Source organism: Bubalus bubalis, chromosome 2, assembly GCF_019923935.1.
Source record: "Bubalus bubalis isolate 160015118507 breed Murrah chromosome 2, NDDB_SH_1, whole genome shotgun sequence".
NCBI lineage: Eukaryota > Metazoa > Chordata > Mammalia > Artiodactyla > Bovidae > Bubalus > Bubalus bubalis.
In genome coordinates, this window is record NC_059158.1 from 41,745,113 (window position 1) to 41,757,048 (window position 11,936).

General features: G+C 41.7%; 1 long non-coding RNA gene across 1 annotated transcript in view; it reads left to right on the plus strand.

The window, feature by feature from the left end:
- The window catches only part of LOC123330157, a 50,533-nt gene that overhangs the window by 36,200 nt on the left and 2,397 nt on the right, over positions 1-11,936 (plus strand). The window lies entirely within an intron of this gene.

The window sequence follows — 11,936 nt, forward strand, 5'->3', positions numbered from 1 at the left end:
CTAGCTAAGACAATGACCCCTTTTCCACCTCGTTGTTTGTGGCATAAAAGCCCCAAATGACCAACACTGGAAACATGGTTTTTTCCCTTTATAGTATTATAAGGTGTTGGAGAAGACTCTTGAGAGTCCCTCGGACAGCAAGGAGATCCAACCAGTCCATCCTAAAGGAGATCAATCCTGAGTATTCATTGGAAAGACTGATTCTGAAGCTGAAACTCCAATACTTTGGCCACCTGATGCGAAGAACTGACTCATTTGAAAAGACCCTGATGCTGGGAAAGATTGAAGGCGGGAGGAGAAGGGGACAACAGAGGATGAGATGGTTGGATGGCATCACCGACTCAATGGACATGAGTTTGAGTAGGCTATGGGAATTGGTGATGGGACAGGGAAGCGTGGTGTGCTGCAGTCCATGGGGTCACAAAGAGTCGGACACAACTGAGCAACTGAACTGAACTGAGTAGTACAAGCTCTTGTATCCGTAGTCCCAAGTCAGCAGAGTCCCAAGTCACAGAGATAAGGAGCAATTATTTGGTAGCTCATTTCACTTAATATTGAAAGGCTATCCCACCTCCACCTCACAGTTTCCATACCTGCAATTAGAAGAAGCAATGTGTGCTGATACATTGATTTATGATTTCAAACATATAGTACACCCTGCAGGCCAGCACCCCAACCTCATGAGGTGTTGTCTCCGTTGGAGACTCACCTAGATCCTCAGTAGGCCACTCGGCTGTGCTGTACAGCACGCTGCTGGTCTAGGCATGGAGAGAGTATGAGATACCACTGCATATCCATTAGGATGGCCACTGTCATAAAATGAGAAAGCAACAAGTGTTGGTGAGGATGTGAAGAGAATGGAACCCTTTTGCACTGTTGGTGGCAATGTAAAATGGTATAGCCTCTGTGGAAAACATTATGGTAATTTCTCAAAAAATAAATTACCATATGAGTCAGCAATTCCGCATCTGGGTATATACCCAAAATAATTGAAAACAGGATCCCTAACTGATATTTGTGCACCCATATAAGCATAGCAGTATTATTCACAATAGCCAAAACATGGAAGCAACCCAAGTGTCCATCAGTAGATGAACAGATACAAAAACGTGGTATACACATATTATTCAGACTTGAATTCCACAATATGGTATAATATGGAAGAACCTTGAGGACGTTATGGTGAGTGAAAAAAAGCCAGTCTCCAAAAGATGGATATATGATTCCACTTACATGAAGTACTTAGAATAATCAAAATCATAGGGAAATGGACAGTTACCATGTAGTATGTATCTTACCACAATTAAAAAATAACCTAAGGGACTTCCCTGGTGGTCCAGTGGTTGAGAATCCACCTTCTAAATGCAGGGGTTGCTGGTTCAATCCCTGGTTTGGGGAATTAAGATCCCACATCCATGGGACAACTAAGCCCATGCGTTGCAACTACAAGCCCATGTACCCCCTCCATAGACCCAAAGCAGTCAAATAAATATATATTTTATGAAAACTGGGGGAGAAAAGGAGCAATAGAAAAATATCAGTATTAATCCCACACAAAATTATTATAATGAATCGTACGTGGCCTTATGTGGCACGATAATACAGCCAGTGCTTTCTGAGATTTGAACAAATGGTTGAGGTAAATGCCAACTAATAATATAGATGAGAAATGTTTACCAGAACACCTGATTAGCCAATAATGAAGCAAAACAAACAAAAGAAGCAAAAATTAAAGGTATAGCAAGTGTGTTGCCTTCAGTAACCTGGCTGCTGAGCAGGTATGAGACCGAGTCCATCACATCCTGCTCACGTTCAGCTGTGATTATCTTGCTGCTGCTGCTAAGTCGCTTCAGTTGTGTCCGACTCTGTGCGACCCCATAGACGGCAACCCACCAGGCTCCCCCGTCCCTGGGATTCTCCAGGCAAGAACACTGGAGTGGGTTGCCATTTCCTTCTCCAATGCATGAAAATGAAAAGTGAAGTAAAGTTGCTCAGTCGTGTCTGACTCTTAGCGACCCCATGGACTGCAGCCTACCAGGCTCCTCCGTCCGTGGGATTTTCCAGGCAAGAGTACTGGAGTGGGGTGCCATTGCCTTCTCCAGTGATTATCTTGCTTGTAACTTAAATCAGCCACTTGGATTCCTGTATAGCTCAATCGGTAAAGCATCTGCCTGCATGCAATACAGGAGACTTGGGTTCAGTTCCTGGGTTGGGAAGTTCCCCTGGACAAGGAAATGGCAACCCACTCTAGTATTCTTGCCTGGAGAATCCCATGAACAGAGGAGTCTGGCAGGCTACAGTTCACGGGATCACAAAAGTCAGACACAACTTAGTGCTATCTTCTTTCTTCTTTAGTTAATATTGGGGATCTGGGTTTTTGTTTTCCTCATTCTTTCGGGGACTGAAGTCAAGCATATTTAGACCCTGCTTCTCTGTGAAGGTTTAGAGCAGGCACTGTCTCCATCTGAAGCGGCCTTTCTTGACAGCTATAACCACACACCACACCGCCACCCCCAGTTACTCTTCCTGCAGCATGTTTTGTCCTGTGTTTTTCTTTCTTTAGCGTGTCACTTTTGGTTTTTATACCTGAGACCTCTGGCTGCACTCTGTTGTGGGTTAAAATGCGTTCCCCAAAATGATACAGTGAGGTCCTAACCCCTGATAACCTGTGAGCATGACCTTATTTGGAAGAAGATCTTTGCAGATGTAATTAGTGAGATGAGGTCATGCTGGAATAGGGTGGACCCTAAATCCTCTGGTATCCTTATAAGGAAGATGGAGATTTGGAAACATATACACACACAGGGAAGATGGTCACATGAAGATAGAAGCAGAAGCTGGAGTGATGTAGCTATAAGCCAAGGAATGGCAAAGATTGCTGGTAACCACTAGAAGCTAGAAAGAGTCTGGGGAGGAGTCTTCTTCTCCCTAAATTCTTCAGAGGGAGCATGGCTCTGCTAACATCTTGATTTCAGATTTCTGGCCTCCAGGAACCATGAGAAAATGAATCTCTTTATAAAGTCACCTGGTTTGTGGAAGTTTCTTACCACACCCCTAGGTAACTGATACACTCTCTTTGCCTAAGCTTAAGTTAAACATGTCAGACAGAAATTATGTGAATGATTTAGTAGCTTATCTTTGTGAAAGCATACTTAATCAGAAACAGCAGTCAGTTATAAAAATTAGCTAATAAGTCCATTAAATACATTTCTTACTGTTATTGTTTTCAAATCAAATAAAATATTGAACACATGATTGTTAGAACCTTTAGAAACTCAAATTACTCCATTACAAAAGGAAAAGGCAAATAGGAAGAAATTAATTTGTTTTTCATTTCTGATATAAGAGATTTTGTCAGTTTAAATTCTGTAACTGAAAATTTTTTTTTTACATTTTTCCTTAGTAAGTCTGCAAAGAAAATCAATAAAGAAGGCTGTTAATTAACAAGTGAGCACTGGTTATGAATTTAGATCAAACAGACTGGAATTACAAAGTTTGGGACGTGTTTGCTCTTTTATGTCCTGAGATTGGTTCTGGAAACTAGCAAATGCTGCCTCCTTATCTTTTGCTTTCTTTCCTTTTAGACCTCTGGCAGTGTTTTGAGGATTAAAGAATGGAGTGATGGTTGTCCAAAAGTCAGACAACACGGCTCTGAGATCAGAGACACTGGAAAACTGAAAAAGTAGTTGGCTTTTACTGACTCAGTGAGATGATTGCCTAAAAGGGACGAAAACTAGTGTCTGAGAAATCAAGTATTCAGAAATAGGGCTGCTGCAATACGGAAAACTAGAAAATAGCCCAGGGACTTCTCTGGTGGCCCAGTGGTTAAGACTTCACCTTCCAGTTGCAGGGGTCGGGGCTTGATTCCTGGTCGGGGAGCTCAGATCCCACGTGCCTCGTGGCCAAAAAAACAAAACATAAAACAGAAGCAGTATTGTAATGAATTCAATGAAGACAAAAGAAAATAGCCCAGAAACTTCTAGGATGCAGTCAGAAGAGGGTTGTGAAGAAGAATGAAAAAGGCAAGCATTTCAAGTCAGATGAGTATATAATACAGGAGAGAATCTAGGTGACCTTGGATTTGGTGATGAGTTTTTAGGTATAACACGAAAAGCAGGGTCATGAAAGCATAGATACATAAGTAGAACTTCGTTAAAACTGAAAACTTACACTCTGCAAAAGACACTGTTGGGAGAGTGAAAAGATAAGCACAGACTGGGAGAAAATATTTGCAAAACATATATCTGGTAGAAGACATGTATCCAAAATATACAAAGAACCCTTAACAGCAAGAAAACAGTTTTTTTTTTTTGGCTTGTGCTACATGGCTTGCCAGATCTTAGTTCCTGATCAGGGATTGAACCTGGGCATTCAGCAGGTAAGAAAGCACAGAGTCCTAACCACTGGACCACCAGAGAATTCCCCAAACAATCTAATCTTTTAAATGGGAAAAAATCTGAATAGACACCTTGCCAAAGAAGATGGCCAGATGGGAAATAAGCACATGAAAATATGATCTACATAATATGTCTTTAGGGAATTACAAATTAAAACAACAATGTGATACGACTACATAACTATTGGATTGGCTAAAATCCAAAAGATTGACAGCACTAAAGGCGGATAAGGATGTGAAGCAACAGGAGCTCAGTCTTGGCTGCTAGGAATGCAGCATGATGCAGCCACTTGGGAAAACAATTTGAAAGTTTCTTATGAGGTTGAACAAAGGCTTAACCATGCAATCCAGGAGTTGTGCTCTTAGGCATTTACTGAACTGAGTTAAAAACATGTGCTCACACAAAAACCTGCACACAAACTTATAGCAGCTGTATTCATACCTGCCCAGTACTGGAAGCAACCAAGATATCCTTCAAGAGGTTAACGGATGAACAAATGGTGGTGCATCCAGACAATGGAATGTTGAGTGAGACAAGTAAGTGTTATCAAGTCACAAAAAGACATGCTGCTGCTGCTAAGTCACTTCAGTCGTGTCCAACTCTGTGCGACCCCACAGACGGCAGCCCACCAGGCTCCGCCTTCCCCAGGATTCTCCAGGCAAGAACACTGGAGTGGGTTGTCATTTCTTTCTCCAATGCGTGAAAGTGAAAAGTGAAAGTGAAGTCACTCAGTCGTGTCTGACTCTTTGCGACCCCATGGACTGCAGCCCACCAGGCTCCTCCGTCCATGGGATTTTCCAGGCAAGAGTACGGGAGTGGGTTGCCATTGCCTTATGGCTAAACAAAAAACTAGTGTGAAAAGGCTGCCTACTCTATGAATCCAACTATATGGCATTCTGGAAAAGGCAAGACTATAGAAACAGTAAAAAAAAAAAAAAAAAACAAACTAGCTGCCAGGGCTTCAACAGACAGGATGTGGGATGGGGTGATTAATAGATGGATTCACTTAGGGCAGTAAAATTATTCTATGTGATACTATAATTGTGGCTACATGACACTGTGCGTTTATCAAAGCACGTGGAACTATGCAATGCACAGGCTCAGCGTTAATGTAAACAATGAACTGTAGTTAATGAGAGTATATCAGTACTGGTTCATACATTGTAACCAGTGTACCACAAGATGTTTATAATAGATATGCACCTATGTGTTGTAACCAGGAAGGATTCACCATGAGAATCTACTAGAAAACACATTAATATATTCATTATATAAACAGATGCAAAGGGGTAAACATATTTTTACAGAAAAGGCATTCAATGCAATTTAAGTCATGCAATTAAAAAAACAACTAGAAAATTAGGAAAAAAGTTTACTTCCTTAACCTGTTTAAATGTATCCACCAAAACCCAGTAAACATTCATGCTTAATTGCAACATTAAGTATTTTAGTAGCAAACTTCCTTTGAAACAAGGCAAGCTTGCCCACTATCTTATCCTTATGCAGACTAGGTATGACCTTTGCTTTTCCCCACTGTTCGTTATTAGACAAAGAAGCCAAAATAAAAAGACATCCAAGGAGCACTGCCTTCAGAAGAATATGTGTTCAAACAGATACACCAAAAGTTTAGAACAAGCATAACAGACATTAAAATAGCTAAGGAAGGGTATAAGTGATATGAAACACACAAAAAATGAGATAGATATATTGGGTTTGTTCTGTCAGTATGCATGTCCTTTGAAGCTGTTATTAGGCACAGACACATTTACGTGTTACATAAATGTTACATAATCTTAACGATTTAAGATGGTTGTGTCTTTCTGATGAAAACTGACCCTTTCGTTTTATGAATGTCCCTCTTTGTCTCCGATAAGTTTGTCCTGAAATCGTCTTGATTTGGTCTGCTCTGGTCACTCATGCTGTCTTGTGTACTGTTTTCATAGTCTATGATTTTTTATCCTTTTACTTTCAATCGACCTGTGTCTTTCTTTAAAGTACTTCTCATGTAGATAGCAAGTTGTTGGGTCTTTTCTACCCTTTTTGACAATCTCTGCCTTTGATTTGTAGTGTTTAGGTTATTTACATTAATGTAACCATAAATATGGTTGGATTTAGGTCTACTATTTGTTACTTCTGTTTTTTCTATCTACTTTTTTCTTGCCTTTGTTTGGCTTAATTTACTCATTTTGTTTTAATTCTTCTTTTGCCTTAGTTTTTAGTGGTTCTTCTGGGGATTATAATATGCATCCTAAATTTATCATAGTCTACTTGGATTTTATATTATATCCTGTCACATTAAATATGAGAATCTTGAAACAGTAAAGTTCCTTCCCCAACTTGTGCTGTTGTCTTCATATTTATTAAATGGACATATTATAAACTCTGCAATGTAGTGGTATATTCTTCACTCTAAGTATTCATGTCTCTTTTAAAGAAACTCTGAGAAAGAATGTACGGTTGACTTTTGAGCAATACAGGAGTTAGGGGTACAGATCCTCTGTGTAGTCAAAACTCTGTGTATAACTTACAGTCAGCCCTCCATCTGTGTGGTTCCTCAGTGTCCAGGGCTCTGCCACCATGGTCCTAACCTGCCACGGATCATGTAGTATGACGCCTATCTAGTGAATTTTTCATTTATGGTTTTCACTCTAGAATTTTCTATTAATAGTTTCTAGTTCTCTGATGAATTTGACCACTTGCTCATTCATTATGAGTGCATTTATTAAGGTTCTTGAACATATATATTATTGCCACTTTGAAAGCTTCACCAACTAATTAAATATCTGAGTTATTTCAGAATTGCTTCCTATTGACTGCTTTCTTCTCTTGCCTGGAAAATCCCATGGATGAAGGAGCCTCGTAGGCTGCAGTCCATGGGGTCGCGAAGAGTCGGACAGGACTGAGCGACTTCACTTTCACTTTTCACTTTCATGCATTGGAGAAGGAAATGGCAACCCACTCCAGTGTTCTTGCCTGGAGGATCCCAGGGATGGGGGAGCCTGGTAGGTTGCCGTCTATGAGGTCGCACAGAGTTGGACACTACTGAAGTAACTTAGCAGCAGCAGACTGCTTTCTTTTAGCTATGGTTCACATTTCCATGCTTATTTGCAAATTCAGCATTAAAAAAAAAATCTTCTAATACTGAGCATTGTAGCTGATACATTGTAGAAAATCTAGATTATTTTAGCTTCCTCTAGAGACTATTTTTATCAGGCAGTTAACTTGGCAGGCATAAAATTTCAAATTCTGTGTCCCTTGAGATGGGCAGCTGCTAATATTTCTGCTCAGTTCTTTTAGTTTCCAATTGTCTTTTTCTGGTTGCTTTTTGCTGGGCTCCTTGGAGTATCCCTTGTACATGCACAGGTGAGGAGTCAGCTAAGGGTTTGGTCAAATTTTATATGCATTTTAAAGAAGCCTCTGTGGCTTCTTCCTTTCTTGGATTTCCTTTCTAAACTTGATTCTCTTGACTTGTCAAACCAGTAAGACCAGCAACATCATGCTTGAATTCTGGTCATCCTATGCTAGAATTGTTCTGGGTAGTGCCTTCAGGCAAAAATCCTCATAATCACGTCTTATCCACTTGAACCTCCCTTCTATCAGCAGTTAACTCCCAGTTTTTCTTCCTTTTTTTGTTCTCTCCAGGCCCTTCAAATAATTGTATTCTTTTATTTTATCCAGCGTCCATATTTATTATAATACAATACAGGATACTCCGCAACTACTGGAAGTAGAATCTCCAGCTTCTTTTGATGTTGTTGTTAATTAATTGCCTTCCCAAATGCTAGTGGTAAAGAACCTGCCTGCCAATGCAGGAGACATAAGAGATGCGAGTTCTGTTCCTGGGTTTGGAAGATCCCTTGGAGAAGGGAATGGCAACCCACTCCAGTATTTTTGCCTGGAGAATCCCATGGACAGAGGAGCCTGGTGGGCTACAGTCCATGGGGTCACAAAGAGAGGAACACGACTGAAGCAAGTTAGCACGCACGTTAATTAATTAATTGAATTTTGGCTGTGCTGGGTCTTTGTTGCTGTGCACGGGCTTTCTCTCGAGTTGGGGTGAGTGGGGGCTGCTTTTCGTTGCAATGCACAGGCTTCTCACTGTGGTGGCTTCTTGTTGCAGAGTGCAGGCTCTAGGCGTGCAGGCTTCCGTAGTTGTGGCACACGGGCTCAGCGTTTGTGACTCATGGGAGCGATAGCACGCAGGCTTCGGCAGTTGTGGTGCACAGGCTTTGCTGTTCCACAGAATGTGGAACCTTCCCGGACCAGGGCTTGAACCCCTGCCCCTGTATAGGCAGGCAGATTCCTATCCACTGTCCCATCAGGAAGTCCAGAACCTCCAACTTTTGTTAAGATGTCTGAAATTTAAAAGAAAGATCCAAGGTAGAGGTATACATTTGGTATTCACTGACATATAGATAGTATTTAAAGCCATGAGAATAGATGAGACCATTAAGAGGTGAGCATTAATGTAAAAGGGAAACGAGTAGAGAGAGGTTTTTTAAAAAAAAAAATCCTCATTAAATTAAAAGTAATAACAGATGCTTTTATTGAGCTGTGTGCAGAAGACTTTCTATGTATCTCATTGAATTCATCCAACAGTATCGCCAGGCAAGAAATTAAGGCTCAGAGGGAAGTGGTTTGCACGGGGTCACATAGGAAGTGGCAGCAAAGAAGAGCGACTAGTGAAGGAGACTATTGAGAAGGAGCAAACCATGCGGTAGGAGAAAAACCCTGGGTGTATTTTTTAAACTCTCAGAGTCCCAGTTTCCGCATCTGTAAAATGGGACTAGCAATGACCCTGCCATTAGAGGGTTAGAAACAATGTATGCCAAGAACCCGAAACAGTGCACCTAGGAAGCATGCAACCCGAGGACAGATGTAATGCCCATGAATGTTTAATTTGTTGTATTTAGCTTTACTATTGGAGAAGGCAATGGCACCCCACTCCAGTACTCTTGCCTGGAAAATCCTCCTGGATGGAGGACCCTGGTAGGCTGCAGTCCATGGGGTCGCTAAGAGTCAGACACGACTGAGCGACTTCACTTTCATTTTTCACTTTCATACATTGGAGAAGGAAATGGCAACCCACTCCAGTCTTCTTGCCTGGAGAATCCCAGGGACGAGGGAGCCTGGTGGGCTGCCGTCTATGGGGTCGCACAGAGTCGGACACGACTGAAGTGACTTAGCAGCAGCAGCAGCAGCAGCAGCTTTACTGTTTCACGCAAATAGAATGAAGGTCCCCCAGATTCCTCACCCAGGGGTCAGTGGACATAGGGATGGAAAAGACTGAGACGATCAGTAAGGGCAAGAGGAAGAAGGGCCTTCAGGATGCCTGTCTAAAGTGGACTCTGTGGACCAACCAGCATCCAGATGGGAGAAGTGAAAACCGTTTCCACGACCCCTAGGACGCCATGTGTCTGCAGGATTGATGAGTGGACTCTCTGGGTGTGGACAGTACCTCCAGGTCCTTTCAGGGATATAGGCTCAATCCACACAAAAGGAAGAAAACCTACAAATCAAACCAAAAAGTAAAACTTTTATTGTTTTTATTTTATTATGTTATATATTTGATTATAACCCAGTGTTTAAAATAAATATCCATGAATCCACTCTGATATAAATAAATGGCTGAATAAATCTCCCATGCAGGGGAACTCCAAATAATTTCCCTTCTCAAGGAATGGCAATGTAAAGAGGGAAGAAGTAACTGAACAGTGGAGAAATCCGGCTAACACAACCTTACATAAGTAATCAAGGTTAACACTGACAGTGATCCATCACTTTGACACTAAATAACTAAACAACAACAAACTCATGCTATAATATGATCACATTTTACCCATGTGACCTTTGTCCCCAGAACACATTATCCGAGTCTAACCATGAGAACACATCAGACAAACCCTAACTGAGAGACATTTTACAAAATACCTGACCAGTACTCTTCAAAATTGTTGAAATTACTGAAAATAAGCTAAGTCTGAGAAACTGTCACGGCCGAGAGGAACCTCAGGAGACATGTAGCAAAGTGAATGGGATCCTGGAACAGCAGAGAATAGGTAAAAGTTAGGGAAATATAAAAGTATAGATTTTAGTTAATGATATCTCGATATTTATTTATTAGTTGTGATAAACGTAGCGTACTAATTTTAGATATTAATAATAGGGAAACTGGATATGGAGTGCATGGAAAGAAAAGTGTGTAGTCGCTCAGTCGTGTCCAACTCTTTGCAACCCCATGGACTGTAGCCCGCCAGGCTCCTCTGTGCATGGGATTCTCCAGGCAAGAATACTGGAGTGGGTTGTGATGCCCTCCTCTAGGGTATTTTCCAGACCCAGGGGTGAAAGCCAGGTCTCCTGCATTGCAGGCGGATTCTTTACCATCTGAGCCACCAGGGATGGCAGCTTTTATATAAATCTAAAACTATTCTAAAACTAGAAGTTTATTTTATATATTTAAACAAAGTTTAAAAGGTACAGCTTAACACTAGACACAGAGAAAGTTTTCTGGAGTCATTTTATTCCTGATTGTTAGGGAGGTGGCTGAAGTCATGGCTTCACTGTTAAAAAAAGGACAGGAAACAGGAGAGACAGGTGTGGACAATGGCAGGCAGGCTCCTGGACAGGCAGAGAAGGGTATCAGTTAGTTGGAACAATGGAAAAATCTGGGAGAGAGGCAGAGAGAGCCACATGTCATCTCACCTGTTCTTTGAAAACTCACACCTAGGCTGAACATGTTGGAAACAGTTGAACAGTGGGTTTTTAACCACTGGCCTTAAAAAGGAGTGAAGGGAAGGAAGGAAGGAGGGAAGGAAGGAAGGAGAGGAGGGAGGCAGGGAGGAAGAAGGAGGAGAGAAACAGAGTTTCCATTTCAAAAAATTCTTACTTAAAACAACTTTCTGGACTGTTAGCAGTATTTCACAATGCAGTCATCTCATTTTGGCAGCTTGATTGATTTCCTGATTTTCAGGAAAACTGAGCTGTCATCTGGTTCCTACTTGGCTGTTTTACCGACATGAATATGCAGTTTTCACAAATGTGAAATGGCTGCTGAAGAAGTGAAGTATATAATTCTTTCTGACGTGTTGCTCCAAGCCCTGCACTGTCTCAAAGATGAAGAAACGCAGTGGAGAACCTTTCCTCCTTTCCCCATAAAAAAAGAGAGGGAGGTTCACTTCTTTGGGCGTTTTTCACATGGACTGAAGGTTCTGAGCCAGCCTGTCGGGCGGGAGTGGATGGGAATGGGTGCGCCTCCACGGTTTTCCGTGATGCCCACGCAGCTCCCCGAGGCTCCAGAGCAGCGGCTGCGGCATGATCTCTGGGTCCTCTCAAGAGCATGGCTGTCATCAACACGTGTTTTTGAGCACCCCCTGGTACAAGAGCTAATTTTGACTCTCTATGCACTTTCCCCTCACCAGTCCCAAGAGGTGGTAGGCCCTTCTATACCATTTTAGAGAAAGAAAATGAGGTTCAAAGGAGTAGATACCCTGCCCCCCCAACTTACGTGGTGTGATGGTTAGTTTTATGTGTCAACTTGGA